At 36.2% G+C, this 16,782-nt stretch overlaps 1 pseudogene; it reads left to right on the forward strand.

Annotated features, from left to right (window-relative positions):
• Nucleotides 1-16,782, forward strand: part of LOC122749891 — a 56,887-nt pseudogene that overhangs the window by 14,209 nt on the left and 25,896 nt on the right.

Here is a 16,782-nt window from a genome sequence, read left to right on the forward strand (position 1 = left end):
TATAGTAGCAAAGTATTAAAAACTAAAGGGTATCCATCAACTGGAGAATGACAAGCCAAATTATAGTATATTATTGAGTACTGAAAAATGATGAAAAGGATGCTTTTAGAAAATTCTGAGAAAACTTAAATGCTAAAAGAAGTGAGCAGAACTAGGATAACAATTTAGACTATAACAAAAATTATAAACATAGACATCTCTGAAACACTTATGTTATTTAAAATATTGGGGGGCAAACCTGTTTCTGTCTAAATTATTGGGGAATTAGGCTGGGGTTTCTAAGAATATTGCTACTTACAAATTAATGACTTGCACTAGTTTTGGCAGTAAACATTTATTATTAATTAAGATCACATATTACCAAAGTATTGACCATGTGTCTGGCTAACTTCCCCATTAGTTACAGGCCTAAGTAATTACATACTCAGCATGGAGTAAGAGTCCCAGGAAGGAGAGGAGAGGGTGTGTGCCTAGTCTGCAAGAGAGCAAGCTTCCTGAGGTCCAGTCCCCTTCCTCCTTTGTCCCTGTCCTCCTTTGATAGAAGTGGCTCTTACACACCACTCAAAGCTAATTGGCTAGAATCATTCAATTCCATTGGTTGACATGACTTGAAGGGTGGTCAAGGTGTGTTTCCTTCCCTAACTAGTCAGAAAGGTGGATCTTCATTCCTTTTCTTATGCTAAAGGCTCTTCCCAGGCTGGGGACAGGGAGAGAACAGCTTCTGGGTTTCTCCTAGAAATTCATTATTATTATTATTATTATTATTATTATTATTATTATTATTATTATTATTATAGTGAGGCAATTGGGGTTAAGTGACTTGCCCAGGGTCACACAGCTAGTAAGCGTTAAGTGTCTGAAGCCAGATTTGAACTCAGGCACTCCTGACTCCAGGGCCGGTGCTCTATCCACTGCGCCACCTAGCTGCCCCCAAATTCATTATTAATAATTATTTCCTCACACTTGATTGATCAATGTAATTACCAATTATGATTCCTCTCCTGGCCTGGTCCTTATTGCTCCAAAGATACCAGTGGCCTCCTAAGCACCATAGCCAACAGCCCTTTGCTAATCTTTTCCCTCTCTCTTAACCACTCCCTTCTTTCTTAAAATTTCCTCTGCTGTTGGCTACATTATGGTGGTTCTTGCTTTATCTCTATGATAGCCCTACTGGTTATTTACTATGACCAGAAGTTTTATGTGAAAAAAAGAGTGTTTAATTCCAGTTTATGTATTTAGCTAGATAGAGTGTTCACATTATTACCCAGCTATGCTTATCACCACTGAAAACATCAGTCCTTTTCTATTACTAAGGTCCTATTTTTTTTTTTTTTTTAGTGAGGCAATTGGGGTCAAGTGACTTGCCCAGGGTCACACAGCTAGTAAGTGTTAAGTGTCTGAGGTCGGATTTGAACTCAGGTACTCCTGATTCCAGGGCCGGTGCTCTATCCACTGCGCCATCTAGCTGCCCCAGGTCCTATTTTTTAAGCTACTGTTTTAGCTTACTAAGCGGTTGCTAGGACAACAGCAATTCCCACGGTCAAGTCTTAGTAAGGATCAACACATCTTCAGAGGTTGGCACAACAGAGGAAAGGGAAGGGAAATATAGATCTTTTTCCTATAAAGGAAACTAAATAATGCCCTGGAGCAATATATGTTTAACATCTTTACTATCATGTTTATTTTTCAATTTGAAATTAATTTTAGTATTGATTCTTACTGATTTAATTTAAAAAAATTAGGTAAATTGCTGGCATAAATTCAGGAAGGTATGAACATGCCTGAGGTGGTTGATTTATGATCTATACTTATTGTATATGTCATCTGAACTGATGTTCAGTGGTTGCCAAAGGCTATGATGTCATCTTAGGTCAACAATTTGACCTTCCTGACTTTGGTGAACCATCCTCTCACTTGGGGGCATTGTTAAAGGGAAAGTGTGATAGCCAGCTCTGGCATCAAAAGCGTATATAACTAGCTCTTGTGATGGTGAAGAAGCTGATTGCTATTGTGAATCAAGTCTTTGTAGGCTCTCCTTTTGTAGCCACTCTCTTGTGGCTGAGTCACACAATCTCCATTATTAGACTGTGAGCATCTCAAGTCCTGGCTCTGACATGTTGTTTATTTGACCTTGGAACCCAAGTTCTAGGGGCAGCTAGGTGGCGCAGTGGATAAAGCACTGGCCCTGGAGTCAGGAGGACCTGAGTTCAAATCCAGCCTCAGACACTTAGCACTTACTGGCTGTGTGACCCTGGGCAATTCACTTAACCCCAATTGCCTCACTATATTAAAAAAAAAAAAAGGAACCCAAGTTCTCTGACTGAAAATTCAGTACTATTAAAAAAACCTCCAAAACCCCACGATTGCCAATGGTTCCCCCCTTTTTACATAACTGTCACCTCCAAATTCATTCCCTTCTTCATCCTCTCCCCCAACTACACCCCTCAGGCACCAGTTCTGATTGATTTGTACAGTCCTTCCCGGGTATTTGTATTGTGTCTAGTTGACTTTAACACCCTAATTTTAAATGATTGTAGGACCTTGGAGATTATCTTCCAAACTTTTCATTTTAAAGATTAGAAAACTGAGGTGAAAAGAGGTGAAGTCCCATGGTCACAGAGTGAGTCAGTGCTGGAAATCAGATGAGAACATAGATCTCAGTTTAGTTCTCATTGACATAATATAGTGTTTAACTTAGATGCCAGCTGCTCCAGAGAAAACAAGAAGGTCTGGAAATCTAGAAGAGGAAGTGTTTCCTATCACATTTTCTAAATGTATCTTAAGCACTCACTCCAACAATTAGGTGTTATATAAATTTCAGATAATCATGAGCATAAAAAACAAAAAGAAAAAGAAAAAACAAAAACAAATACTTTGCTTCTACATACTAATTTGTGCTTTTAAAGTACTTTTGCATGCATTAACTAGGTAGACCGCCTGGTGGGGTAGGAAAAAACACTGAACTTGGAATGAGGATAACTGAGATAACTGAGTGGTTCTCCTGGCTTCACAGTTACCATCTGTATGGTCACAGGAAAGGCAAGTAAACTTTATGGGCTTCAATTCCGTCATCTGTACAATGGGGAAAATATTTATTCTTAAAGTGTTATAGAAATGTATTATGATTATTAGTTACCATTCCTTAGTTGTTCTTTAAAGTATGTTTCAGTATTTATAGATTTAAACCTTTATATCAATTTTTCTTATCATTGACATGAATCATCTAGATGACACCAAGTGTCATTATCAAAGGCAGACGGAATATGTAGGTGTCTTTAAAATGTGAATTTTGGCACCCTAGGTACTGATGCCAGATGTCAGCTGAAGGTAGACTTTGATGTGATTACCTGTGTTTCAAGATGTGTATGCAGCACAAAGATCAAGACTTGGGGACATTTCTTGGTGCTTTGATATCCCCAAGGCTGGTGACTTGATCCATATTTTATTTTTCTTAAATGTTTATTTTTTAAGCAGTATATATTTATTATTAAATTGCATTAAATGTTAGTAAAGAATTGACTGCATGACATTCATTTTTTTAATATTTAGAATTTTTCCCGAATTACATGTAAAAACAAATTTTAACATCAATTTTTAAAACTTTTTGTTCCAAATTCTCTTCCTCCCTCCCCACGCCCCCTTAAGAATTTAAGCAATTCAATATAAATTATACATGTGTAGTCATGCAAAACATTTCCACATTAATCAGGTTATGAAAGAAAATAGACAAAAAACTTTAGAAAAAGGAACTAACAAAAAAAGATGCTTCAAGCTGTATTCAGATACCATCAGTTCTTTATCTATATATGGATTACATTTTTTCTAAGTTCTTCAGAGTTGTTTTGTAGACCCATATTTTAGTCTGCCAAAATGAACCATAACATTTTTTAAAACCTTGGCCTTGGATTGTTAACAGAAGCATATTACCAAGAAGTAAGATTTTCATCCAAAGGAGGTGATTTGGGGCAATTTTGCTACAGGATGCTAATTCATTTTTTCAAGACTTTCTCTCTCTCTCTCTTTCTCTTAGTTCTTAAGTCTTGCTATATGACTTTTTCTTTCCATTCTCTGTTATTAAAGCAAATAACTCTGATTAGGTCTTGTACCTAATTTAAAAAGTGGATGTGTTTGTTAACTTCTTGTCTCCTCAAGTACACTGTCAACTACAGTCTTGAAATTTACTTTTAAACTAAATCAAACCCTGCTTGAGCAGTCCTGTGAGTGATTGTTTTCTCATAACAAGTTTGTGTACATGTGACCTACTTAAGTGAAAACTAACAGCAACAATGGCAGCTGGGTTGTTTTGGGGGAGATGATGGGGACTCAGGGGGAAATTCCAGAGGGTTTCAAGACTCTTGAGGTCCAAAGATCTGTTCAGTGACATCAGGGTAACTTTAGAAGGAGGTATCAAATTAGACCACATTTGGGTTGAGCAGTCCCTTTCTGTGGGTTCTTCAGTTTGGCTGCATTAAGAACAGAAAAATAAACAATGTAGGGAAGGGTGGATACAAAAGAAAGAGCCACCACTAGGAAAACAACTGAAGTGTTTGCCATCTCTCAAACTTTACATTTTTGTTAATCGAGTTATTAATCTGACTCCTCACTTTATGGTTTTTGGGCATGGGATAAATCAGGATATGCAAATGCAGAGGAATTAAGGGTGAAGACAATGTGTAAAGGAAGAAGGTGGATAAGGTGTGAATACAGTAGAGAGGAGAGGCATCAAGGTTCAAGTTGGGGAAACAGGAGCGGGCTGGATTGGGGTTTAATTTCCTTGCAATGGAAATTTTCCTTGCATACAATACTCCACTACTTCCTATTAATTGCATGCACATCATAAGTTCAGTGGACCACAGGTTTAGAGCTGGAAGAAAATTTAGAGACCAAGTATTCCAATCCCATTTTTTTTTTTTTGGGTGAGGCAATTGAGGTTAAGTGACTTGCCCAGGGTCACACAGCTAGTAAGTGTTAAGTGTCCGAGGACGGATTTGAACTCAGGTCCTCCTGACTCCAGGGCTGGTGCTCTATCCATTGCGCCACCTAACTGCCCCAAGCCCATTTTACAGATGAAAATATGAATACCCAGAAAAGTAGTGACTTGCCCAAGGCCAAACAGAGGCAATATTTAACACCAGACCCTTGCATTCCAGATCCAGAGCTCTTTCTATTTCATCACAGAGAAATGAAGCAATCTCACAAAGGGGGAAAGGATAGACTGTGGTTTCTGGTTTTTGAAGTGATCACAGTCCTCATCAAAGGGACAACCCTTAGTATCTTTCCTAAATAAAATAGGGGAGTACTTCTTGGTTACTGGAAGTATTCCGCCAGAGTTTGGATGACATTTGTTAAGGATACTCTGTGCTAGGTATTGGCAATACAGAGATAATAATGAAATGGGCTCTCTCCTAAAGGAACTTGCATTCTACTAGGGGAAACAAGAGGGAGACAAGCAATGACAAATATATCTATAAAGTCAATACAAAACAATCAGCATCAAATTAACATTTATAGAGGTCAGTCCTCTCTAGTCCTGGAGTCATACCTCTCAACCCTGTATGGCAACACCAGGCCCCCACGCCATATGTTGTCAGATCTCCTTGATAGAAATCACTTGCCTACCCAAGCCTCTGTCTAGCACCATACATTGTTTCATCTAAGATTTCTGACTCCAGGTATAATGCTCTTTCCTCCCTACCCCACAGATTACCTTCATGTACCATCTGACTGCTTTAAATAGAACATAGAACTTTTCTGATGCCTAATGATAGACTCATCTGATATATATTCAGACTTCTTCCTATTAAATTCTACTAAAACATTCCTGAATTTGCTGACCCACACTTGGAGATCCTGGTCATCCCCTGTATCCACCTCATGCACAGTCATCCTTTCAATCCATCACCACCTGAGCCAAGTTCTCAAAATCTAAAATTCTATAAAATTCCTTGGCTAAAATGGGTCCACCTTTTTCTTTCTTCTATTTTAAAATTTATTTTACATACATTTATTATCTCTTCTTCACACTGCCCCTTTCCCTGGTTGAATAATAAAAAAGAAAAAAAACCCCTCATAACAAATATGCATAGTCCAGCAAAATAAATCCCCACATTGGCCATGTTAAAAAATGCTCAATCTGCATTTTAACTATGTCATTTCTAACACAGGAGATGGGGTGCCATGCTTCATCTTCAGTCCTTTGGACTTACAGTTAATCACTGCATCAATAAGAATTCTAATGTTTTTAAAAGTTGTTTTTCTCTATAAGGTTGCCAATTATATAAATCATTCTCCTAAGTCTATTCATTTCACTCTTTATTAGTTTATAGAAATTTTTCCCAGTTTCCTCTGAAAGTGTATACTTTGCCATTTCTTTTGGCACAATAATATTCTACTACATTCATATACCATAATTTGTTTAGTTAGTCCCCTTGGCAAGCTTTTAACCATTGCAAGAAAGAACCCTCATAAATAAACAAACAAATAAATATGTAAACAAATAAATGAATACATAAATAAACAGATAAACAAACATAAATATATATATATAAATAAATAATAAATAAATGAATGAATAGATAGATAAACAAAGAGATACATAAATACATAAATGACTGAATGAATATATGAGTAAATAAACAAGCAAATATACATATCTATCCATATACATACAAATGCACATATATACATCAATACATATGTGTATATATGTATACTCCATATACACACATATAAATATATGTATGTATATGTATGTGTATATATATCTATATATCTATATCTATATCTATATATCTATATCTATATATATCCTTTTCCTCTTTTATTGGGGTTATAGACCCAATAGGCATCCTGCTCTTCTTTAGGGAATTCCGTAGATGTTTTTGGCCTAAGTGTTTTCTTGGATGAAGGATACACTTGGGGGGGAGGGCACACCTACTTTTTGACTACCTGACTGAAAGCTGAAAGGGTATCAAACCTTATTACACATCCTCAACAATCTTGTCAAATATAGAATAAAGAATTCATTTAACCTTTTCTTTCTTCCTTCTTATAGCAGAATTTTATACTTAGAGAATATTACTATTTTCTCTGACTTATAGGCCATTTCCTTCTCACCTCTTTTTTTCCCTTTGAATGACTCCCTTTCTAACCTCCTACCAGTCAACTGTTAGAGATGGTGTTTCCCCAGTTGTCAAATTCATTCCTTGCTATGAAATATTGGAACTAATCCTCAGGAGGAAACTGAAATATATGAAGAGCAGGGCAAGAGGGAGGCAACCTTAGACTCTCCTGGCAATGTCTACTACATCTATTGTGACAGATGAAAGATGTCTACACTGGTTGCAGAATATTATCATCACAGAACATACATGGATAAAAATACCCATTTCTGAATCTAGTTTGCAGATACTTGGCCTAAGGCAGTAGAAATTAAAGGACGGCTAAAACCCCTTTAGGAACAAAATAATTTGCAAACATTAATTTGGTGCCTCATATGCTGCTATGCTACTACAAAATAAGTCTGGAGCTCCTGTGGTACTGGGGTCCTATTTTCTGTGTGCATTGTATTCAGGAACTATTGCCCCATGGCCATTGATGAATAATGAGATGGTAATAGCTTCAGATGTGCAATTTATAGGCTTATAAACTCTGTAGGACTGGCCTTATGGGTAGGCAGCTGGTGGTATGGTATGAATGGAGAAGGGACTGAAAGGGCAGCTTGGTATAACATGAAGAATACTATACTAGATTGAATGATGACCCAAATGATCTCGGACAAGTTACTTCACTTGTAGCTTCATTTCTCCATGTATAGAAGGAAGAGGTTGGATTAGCTCAATCAATCAATCAATCAATAGAGGAATAAATATTTTTTAAGTTCTTTCTATGTGTCTAGTGCTGAAAATTCACATGTAAATGAGAAATAGTCCCTGCTCTCAAGGCTCATAGATTTTACCAATGGGGTATGACATGTACAGAAGAGTATTAGTCAGGAAAAGGGGCATGGATTTAGGCACTCACAAGGAATTGTAAATGGAGTCACAAGGTGGTCAATTTCCATACTCTTTGCAGTAGCAATGGCAATAGTGATTTGATTACCATTCCCTAACCAAGAAGTGATAAAAGGGAGAAAGGATATAAGGGGCAGGTATTGAAGCAGATGAAGGAATGTTCTCAGTGGATAGGCCTTTGTTATCTTGGCAGTCTGAAGGTCCAGAGCAAAAGGGGTTGAAGTGAGAATTAGTTTGCCCTTCAATCCGGGCAGGTTAGATGATATCTAAGGTCCTTTCTCACTCATATAGTTTATACTTCTGTGACTCAAATACCCCCCAGAGGAAGAACATATTAAGACAGTATTATGTATTTAAATCTAAGCAAAGAATTTGTTTAATTGTTATAGCTAAATAAGAACAGGGCCTTTTTGTTTTTTGGTTTGTTTTTTTTGGTGAGGCAATTGGGGTTAAGTGACTTGCCCGGGGTCACACAGCTAGTAATGTGTCAAGTGTCTGAGGCTGGATTTAAACTCAAGTACTCCTGAATCCAGGGCCGGTGCTTTATCCACTGTGCCACCTAGCTGCCCATGAACAGGGTCTTTTTGAAAAGAGCTAAAGGATAGATATGGTATCATGGAAAGAGTAGAAGTTAGAGAAGGTATATAACATTTATAAACAATATGTCCAGGTGGGGAGCCGCAATAAGGACCTAGGGGCCATTCAAGGGCACTGGGCTGCTGGGGAACTTGTATAGGGCTAAGGTGTATGGGAATAAGGGACCTGAAATGGTGTAGGAGGGAGTTAAAGACCAACTTCATCTATTGCCTATTTATGTTGAGTGTTAATCTTGGGGCTATGAACAAAACAGTGGTTTGTGGGTATTTTCCCCCTTGACATGCCCAGTAAGGATGTTGCAGATTTAATGACTCATTTGAATAGTATTTTAATTAGAATCACATATGTTTTCTGTTGCTTCCAAGGAGGATGAGATTTCTGTAAAACAAAATAGATGAGAGCCCAGAGATGAATCCTCTGGTATTCAAAAGGATGTAAATACAATTGTACCTCTTTAAAACCTTTAGTTTTGTAGAATCTGGTATTTCAATCAACATCAAAATGGTTGGAAAACAAAATGCTCAAAACAAAAAGAGCTCAATCAACAATACTACAACAGAAAATATCAATAAATAAAGAAAATTCACATTGAAACTCGGCCTGTTTTTTTTCCGCCATGGAAGAAATGTGTGACTTCTGAGCAATATAATACATACCAAAGCCTTCATTTTGGATCAAGCATTTCCAAGGTAAGAAATAACAAATTTTAGTCTCTTAAGTATAAGATCAAGTTGGTGCTGAATTGATTGAACTCCCAGTTCTTTCGATTAAAAAATTTGGCAATTTTTCTGCCCAATCTGAATGAGCTGTACAAATAGCAACTTTTCTAGTTTGTCACTTAATGCTTTCCTTCCTCAAAGTTGAATGTAAAAATAGTTGAGGTTTAGAGGTTGGGAATGGTGGCTCTGTAAGAATTGGGAGGAGGAGTTCTTCATAGGATCTAGAAAAGAAGAATAATTTTTAGCATCCAACATGCAATCACCCTTCACTCCATTTTGTAATGAAGGTAGGGGTTGGGTAAAAGTTCAGTGAGGGAGAGGAGGACATTGGAAAGAGACTGATTGGCTTCCTCAGTAGCCATATTTTATTTTAAGACCTCACAGCCAAGGTCCTGTTGGTTTTCGTATAGAGCATCTGAAGAAAAGTGTATGGTCTAAAGTGTGTGGTCGTGTTCAGCACAAATGAAAACCCTCCATGTGTTTTTGCAATTGAGCTTGGAGAATTCTGAAGAATTCTAATGCAAGGTTAGGCCCACCCATGTTAATAGGAGTGAGTCATTTGTGAACATAATGAAAGGATGTAGGACTCTTAACACATATCCTATGTTAGCTGATTTCCTGCATGTTTTCAAGGTTCTTAGAAATAGAACTTTCCAGTGGTGACTTCTAAAATTTTATATCACAGACACAAAGTGAGCTGCTGTTCCATATACTTCTGAAAAAAAATGCACACCGTAGAAGAAGGGAAAGGGGAGAATCATTGGGAGGGTAGATTAAAGTAGTCCTGAGCAAAAAAGTCTTAGTTATAAGAAAAGAAGATTCTAAAGATATAGAAAAATACTAATAGCTTTTTTTTTTTGAAGTGAAAAAAATTTGATGGGTCCTCATCAACTGGGAAATGGCTGTACAAGTTATGGTGCATAAATGTGATGAAATATTGTGTTGTAAGAAATGATAAAGGGATGGTTTTAGAGAAATCCGAGAAAACATATTAACTGATACAGCGTAAAGGAAATAGAAACAAGAGAATAATTTATACAATGAGAACAACATGGCAAAGACAAAGCATTGAAAGAATTAGGAACTCTGATCACTGTAATGACTAACTGTGACTCCAGAGGACTAATGATCAAAACATCCTACCTAGAGTGCAGAATGAGACATATATATCTATATACACACACACACACACATTTATATATACATGTATATACACACACACATGTATATATGTATATATATATATATTTTTTTTTTGCACATGGACACTACAGAAATTTTGTTTGACCATATACGTTATAACACAGGTTTTGTTTTTCTTTTTTCTTGATAGGGGACATGTTGTTGGGGTAGAAGAGAAAGAAAGCACATTTTTCCTGATTGAAAAAATATGTAATAAAAAAGAAATGAACCCTATTTTGGAGGGCTATGCTCTTAAAACATTCATGCCAAGGGGAATGGTTTTTTTTATTACAAATAGAAAACAAGAATTGCACAAGAGGCCTTTACTATTCAAATGATGTCACATAGAGCAATGCAGAGTAACAAGTCCAAGATTGAAAGGTTTGATGAATGAGAAATGTCAGTGGTCCTGCTCTAAGACTAAACAAGTCTAGACCCAAAAGCCATGGAAAGGGTTGACGCATTGATGCAAACATGCTCCATGAAAACATATCTGCAGTATTTTCAGGAGAGTCCATATTTTGAAAGTTAATATTGCATATGGTTTACTTCATCATTCAGCTCTTGTCATTTTATTAAATGCTGATATCCAACAATGTCTATACTACTTCAGAGAAGGCTGCCATCTTGTTAGCAAATCAAGAGGAACATCAAGGAATGAACAATGAGAAGTGAATGGAATGGAAATTGCCAATGCCAGAAAATAAAAGATAAATCAAAGTTGAACTTGGGGCTTACCTACAGCTATAACTAACTACAACTATAACTAACTATAACTATAACTAAAAACTCTGTCACTTGTTACAAACATGTATTTAGTCAATAAGCATCTAATAAACATTTATTACTTGTCAAACATGGGGTTAAACACTAGAGATAAAAAGAAAGGCAAAAACCTATTCCATAACCAACCAGCTTTTTAAAATGGTTTCAATCATGGGGCAAAACCTTGGAAGAGGCCCCAAAGACTCAGGACACAAGAGTTGATAGAAGGAGAAACTGGCATGCTGAAAGGTTTTAGTAGGGAGTCCACCTCTAAGGATGGGAACAAAGGCCAGGATAAACTAAAGAAGAATTCACCTTAGACACCATTGTTTGTGGGAAGAGAAAGTGAGATAATAGAATCATTAATTTAAAGCTGGAAAGGAACTTAGAGATCATTAGGTCCAAACCCCTTGTTTTATAGATTAAGAAACTGAGTCTAAGATGTTAAATAATTGTCTCCAGGGACACACAGTAAGTGTCTGACCCAAGATCTGAACACAGAACTTCCTGATTACAAGTGCAGCACTCCAACCATTGTGCCACCTACATGCTAATCATTCTTGCTACTAGGTTCTAAGTTGTTTTTTTTTGCAGGGAAATGGGGGTTAAGTGACTTGCCCAGGGTCACACAGCTAGTAAGTATCAAGTGTCTGAGGCCGGATTTGAACTCAGGTACTCCTGAGTCCAGGGTAGGTGCTTTATCCACTGCACCACCTAGCTGCCCCAGGTTCTAAGTTTACAGTTGGTTCTTTCTACCTGTGAAGGAGTACAAATGATATCAGTGTTATCCAAATTTTGGAACTCTGGGTCAAATTCTGTTACCTCACTTAAACTATGGATCGTGGTTACCTATATCCTTAGCATCATAAATACATGATTCTAGGATTATTATAACACCATTTCTCAGACATTCACAGTCCCTTTCTCCAAAGTGTTCCCTTTTCCACTTCTTTCTGTGATAAAATAATGAGACTTGGCAGATGCCCAGGAACCCCAACCTGAAGTTTGATTTGGAATTGATTGAATTGGGTGAGACTGAGAGACTGAGAACCTACTTAATGATGATTAAATTGGGACCACACCTGGCCTACCCTGAGTAGGGTGTTCTCATAAGTTGAACCTAGTTAAGGCTGATTAAATTGAGACCACACTTGGCCTGAGTAGAGTGTGTTCTCAGATGCTGTGGACTGCAACATCAACAGGAGACCGCTCTCAGCCAATCAACTTGAAGAATCTCCCATTTCTTGGAGGAGGACAGGAAGTCGGAAGTTGAGGCTGGAGGACTGGATCTTTCTCTTTTGGTTGGAGACATAAGCTTGGTGGCAGAACTTTAGGTGGGCTACTAGGAAATATAGGATTTCCATGCTATAAGGAATCTGTTCTCAATCTTTATCTCTCCTCACTATCTTATATCTTTTAATAAATCCTTAAAAGCCTTATCTCTTGCTGAATTTATCATTGATTTTAGCCAGTTTTCCCCCCAAACTGGGGGGGGGCAGATTAGAACCCACATTTAGATTTTAAACAACACATTTCTTTCCACCTTGTCGCAATCCTACCCACCTTCAACTTAGCTCTAGTCTCCTATGTCCCTCACATTCACTTGTCCTCTTTTCTTTCTAATCTACTCCTATGGCAGAAAACATAGTTATTGCCTATTCATATTCGCAAAGCTTACTTTAATTAATTCAACAAAAATCTATTAAACAACTGCTGTACATCTATATAATTTATTTGTTTCGACTGTATTGTGATATGTCATGTGAGAAGCTGCCCTAAAATGATTTTTCTTCTGACTTGTTTCTGGATTTCCCAGAGGTTCCTGCTGAATAAGGAATCTATTCCCAGTAATTTGTATACCTGAGTTTATTGAACACCAAAATGTGGTGCATATTTGTTTCTGGGTCTTACATATTTAGTTTGTTCCATTGATCTACTTTCACATTTTCTAATTTTGAATGAGATTTAAAAAAATAATTTATACATTGTAATATAGTTTGAAATACCTTACCACTAAGCCCCTCTTTATTACTCCTCTTCCAAAACTATATATTATTGAACTTTTATTCCTCCAAATGAATTTTCTTATTATTTTATCTGATTCTATTAAATATTCCTTTTTGTAATTTATTGAAATAGAAAGAAATCTATGGAGAAATTTGAACGGTTTCAATGTTTAATTGTATTAGCATATTGCTGCTATGGACATTAAACACTCAAGTTATAATTTCTTATTGTAGAAAATTTGCAATTGAATATTTGAAAATAAATCTTTATCATGTTTGATTCAGTTAGATTAACAGGTATTTTGTGTATTTGTGTAAATACAATTCCTCTTTCTATTTATTTCTTTCCATTGATTTTTTTGGATAAACAAAATAGCTGAGAATTTTTTGTGGATTTATTTTGTATCCTAATACTTTGCTGAAACAAATTCTTTCTTTTTTTTTTTTTTTGGTTTATCCTCCAAGCAACCTATTACATTGTCTGCATATAGATATAATTTTTCTTCCTTCTTGTCTACACTTATTCTCTAAATTCATTTTTCTTATTTTATTATCAGAGCTAGGGTTCTTAGAACTATGCTGAAATAATAGTAAAAAAGATAGCTTAGCTTTTCCCCTGGTGTTTTTGGGAAATTTTCCTCCCTGTGTTTCTCTATCATAAAAAGAAATAGTAGGACTTGGTTTTTGAAATATACATTTCATTATTTTAAGGATATATCTTTTTATTCATATTTTTAAAATCATGTTTAGCATAAATGGGTACTATAGTTTATTAATAATTTTTTATTGATATAAGCAATATTTTGATTTTCATTCTTAATATATTAATTATATTTATCGAGAAAGAGTGGTATAGTGGATAGAAGAAAATTTAGCATGAAATTGACCTAGATTCAAGTCCTGTCTCTGGTAAATACTAAACTTATGACTACAGGCAAATCACTTAGCCTTATAGTTCTCCAGGATCCTTTCAAAGCTAAATTATAGGCAAATTGCTGATTTGAATTAATGATAAGAATTTCTATATCAGATACTTGTTACATCAAGGGAGTCATAGATCTAGACAAAAAATGGAGTTCCCTTTGGCCTACTGCCCACCAACTTGCACTCATAGTTTGGGTTCCTTTGATGGTAACAATCTTACATTTGAGGTATGCTGTTAGACTGTGCTACTAAAATTAAAGTGCATGAGCCCTCGATGAGTACACAATTATTTCATTGCAAAGGCATTTACTGAAATAGCACATTAAAAAAAGTAGCAGCAAAACACCAACTCTCATAAAATTGGGGGTTTTATTCACTATGTGAACAGTGAATGACACAACTAGAGATATTTAGGAAACATTTATGACAAGAAATCAGGTGTACCTGGAGCATACATGTGGTCTAGGCATGTGTAAAAAACAACTTACACATTCCAAGATGACAACTTCTAATGTCTTCATGTAGTCCCAGTCAAATTTTGTTTTTTAGTTTCTTTGAAATGCTGCTCTACTAGTCACTAACATATTCTCTTTCTTCTAGACCCAAGTTTTCTGGTTGGTGCTTGGTTGTATTCTTTCATACCTTCAGCTTCTGGCTCATCTGACGTTTTCAGCTTGTGTATTGCCATGCTCTTTCAGAAAGAATTCAGGTACCATGGAGCCACGATCAGGATCACACAAGATTACCAGCCACAGCCACAGCCACAGAATAATGGAAGCGAGAGCTTGGAATATGGTATTCCAGAAGGCAAAGATTCTAGGTTTACCACCAAGAATAATCTACGCAGCAAAATTGAGCAAAATTACAGGGGAAAATGAAAAATGAAATGAAATGAAAGGACTTTCAAGAACTCCTTAGGAAAAGACTAGATCTGAGTAGAAAATGTGACCTAAAAACACAGGATTCAAGAGAAGTATAAAAAGGTAAGCATGAGTGAGAAATAATAAAGAAGTAAATAAGGTTTAACTTTTTACATTATGTAGAGATGATAAATGTAACTCTTAAGAACTTTATCATCATCAGGGGTCATAGAGAGAGTTGAATTAGATGGCCATGGTAAAATTCTATTACATTTGGATGATTTTGTTTTTTTGGCAGGGCAATGAGAGTTCAGTGACTTGCCAATGTTCACACAGCTAGTAAGTGTTAAGTGTTTGAGACCATATTTGAATTCAGGTCCTTCTGAATCTAGGGCCGGTGCTTTATCCACTGTGCCACCTAGTTGCCCCCCACATGTGGATGACTTCAAAAGAAAAGTGCAAAACTGGGGAAGAGGTATGAACTGGGAGAAGGAAAAGACAGAATAGAGAACATTATCTCAGAAAATGGGGTATGCAAGGAAGAATTTATACAACAGAGGATATAGTGGGGAGGGAAGAGAGCAAGTAACACTTGAAACTCATTCTCATCTGAACTAGTCAAAAGAAAGAAGAATATACATGCACACATGGTGTGGTCCATAAATTTATCTTACCCCACAGAGAAGTAGGATGGAAAGAGGGAGGAGTTAAGAGGGAGGGTAAATTAAGTTGTCATTAGTTTCCATTCTAATTCTATTGCTAGGTTTTTTATTTTCAAGGACTTGTTTTACCAAGCTGCAAATTTTCTTTTCATATCTTTCTTCCGTAGATCTTTTTTTTTTAATTTAAAATTTTTCATTTAAAAAAAAATTCTCTTTTTCAAACTCCTTCTGCATCTGAATTTTATTTACCCGAAAATATCATCGGACCCTTGAGGGCAAGTGTACCATTATTTACTAACTTAAAGTCTAATCTTTTAATATGTATGCATCTCATTTCCCCAAATAAATTAAGAACACTGAATTAGTAGTCATTGGATAAGGGTTTGAATCTCACTTTTGCTAATGACTAGTTTTGTAACCTTCAAAAAGTCACTTAATCTCCCTGAGCCTCATGTTCCTGATCTATAAAATGAGGCATCTATATTAAATAACTCTAAGTTCTTTTCCATTTCTAAATCCTCCTTCACATTTCCATCAACAACCCAGTAAATGTTTAGCATCCTATAAATATTTGTCGACAATTCCTTTCAGTTGATCTTTCTTTGGAAATTGGGGCTAAAGCAAATGGAAAGAGGCAATCAAAACAAATAACAAAGGGAGGGGACAGTTATTTTTGTTTAGGAACATTGAAGGAAAAGACTAGCTGGAACAATATTGGATTCCAATGAAGCTACATGTGTGAGAGCAGTAATAGAGGGGTCACCACCTATATGTTCAGAATTAATGAAGCTATCTTGTAGTTGCTCTTCACCAGAGAGATGAAAGCAAAAGCTTTTAATGAGAAAGAAATAATTTGTTCATGAAGTAGATATTTGGGATGGGGAATGGGGAACTCCTCTGCCAGTCTCATAAATCCTTAGAATTATATTTTTAAATAATTAAAGAAAATGTTAAGTTGCAATGAGAAGTTAGGGAAAGTAAAGTTTTATTTTTTTTTCTCATCCAAGTTCATAGACTCCTTGAAATCTCTCCACTCTGCACTTTGGACATATTTA

The sequence above is a fragment of the Dromiciops gliroides genome, chromosome 1 (genome assembly GCF_019393635.1).
Source record: "Dromiciops gliroides isolate mDroGli1 chromosome 1, mDroGli1.pri, whole genome shotgun sequence".
NCBI classification, from domain to species: Eukaryota; Metazoa; Chordata; class Mammalia; order Microbiotheria; family Microbiotheriidae; genus Dromiciops; species Dromiciops gliroides.